Source organism: Mobula hypostoma, chromosome 1, assembly GCF_963921235.1.
Source record: "Mobula hypostoma chromosome 1, sMobHyp1.1, whole genome shotgun sequence".
NCBI lineage: Eukaryota > Metazoa > Chordata > Chondrichthyes > Myliobatiformes > Myliobatidae > Mobula > Mobula hypostoma.
Genome location: NC_086097.1, coordinates 175021777 through 175023317, shown reverse-complemented (window position 1 = coordinate 175023317; position 1541 = coordinate 175021777). Strand labels below are relative to the sequence as shown.

At 43.2% G+C, this 1541-nt stretch overlaps 1 protein-coding gene across 5 annotated transcripts in view; it reads left to right on the top strand.

The window, feature by feature from the left end:
* The window catches only part of pop1 (POP1 homolog, ribonuclease P/MRP subunit), a 73522-nt gene that overhangs the window by 198 nt on the left and 71783 nt on the right, over positions 1 to 1541 (top strand). Inside the window, exon 1 of one of the 5 annotated variants that reach the window (XM_063060008.1) lies at positions 197 to 304. The exons of 3 other annotated variants lie outside the window; for them this stretch is intronic. The gene's annotated coding sequence lies outside the window, so the exon portion shown is untranslated. Of the gene's footprint in view, positions 1 to 196; positions 305 to 1541 lie in introns of those variants that run through there. One more of the 5 variants, XM_063059999.1, reaches the window with a different exon arrangement.

The following is a 1541-nucleotide window of genomic DNA, read 5'->3' as shown; positions in this document are numbered from 1 at the left end:
GTAAGTTCGCATCCCTGACTGAGTCGTTTTATTTAGATTTTATAAAGAAAACGCAGAACATCTCGTCTTTTGTAGGGAAGGGGTAAATTATCCTCACAGTAAATTGAGGAGGACAGCATGGATTCAGCATGGGGGCCGGTAGCCGAGTCACGCGTGCGCAGTTGCGCCGGTCCAATTGTTGCACATGCGCAGTTGTCCTAGACCGGCAGGTCCTCATGCGTAGTTGTGCCGTTTGGGGGGATGCACCCACGCTGTTGCAGACAAGGGGGCTAACTGTTGGCTGACGTTTTCCCCCATACTAGTGGTAAGATTTACTAATGACAGTTTGGTTCCTTTGGTCAATGTGAATCTGGTACTGAATGGTCAGTGACAGTGTATGTGGTAGTTATTCTGGGGAAGGCTTTGAGGCTCCTTGATGCATACCCACTTCCACGAAATGTGTTGAAGTGGGTGTAAAAGAAGCTGATCTAAACGTTAAAATGTCTCCATTAAATATTGGCTGATAGCATTAAAATCAGGCAATGCTGGAAAAAAAAACTGAAAGGGTCTGGCAGCATCTATGGAGAGAAGGACATTTAGCGTGGCAGGTGGGCAACATCTATATGACATCTATATCGGGTCCTGACGAAGGGTCTCGGCCCGAAACGTCGGCTGTACCTCTTCCTAGAGATGCTGCCTGGCCTGCTGCGTTCACCAGCAACTTTTATGTGTGTTGCTTGAAATTCCAGCATCTGCAGAATTCCTCGTGTTTGCATCTATATGGAATCAGTTTTGATTAAGTACCTTCAACCTGAAATGCTAACTGTGCTTTTCACTCTACAGATCTGAATACAGTACCGGCATCTGCAGTATTGATTTTCATTAGCTTGCATTTTCCTGTGAAATGTTCATGGTTCAGATTGGACCTGCTGATACTCACCAACATAAGGAAACTTGGAACTCCTAAACAGGCATACATTTCTTGATACAAAATTGTCATTCTTTCATGCTCGATTTTTCAAAAGTTCCAGTGTTGAAGTGACAATCCTGCAGATTGTTGAGAAGCTTACACATTTCTGCAGTTCAGCAGATCTGTTCATATAAATGGACAGAAATAGGTATGCTTCAATATGAGACTAATGTGAGGCATATCTTCCCCTTTGTTTACTTCTTTGTTTTCCAAAAAATCCATCCTCTTCATGATACATTGTCTTACTATTCCATCTAAAGATTTCTCCTAATGGCACCTTTTCATGCAACTACAAGAGGTGTAACACTTGCCTTTTTATCTCTTCCCATCTTACCCTGCAGCAACCCAAACATCCCTCCCGGGTGTAGCAAAGCTTTGCTTGTACCACTTACAAATTAGTGCATTGCATCTAATCTCACATTGACATACCAGATGTGAATTAGGTTACCGCTTTGCTAAATGCTTCTGTTCCACTCAGTTCACAGTAGCTGGAAGATGAGATGTTTTTCCTCAAGCTTCATTCAAAAATGATGGTGTTGGAGTAAGTGTGGGGTCCTAAACTTTGACCTTTCACCTGCTCCCCACTCTGATC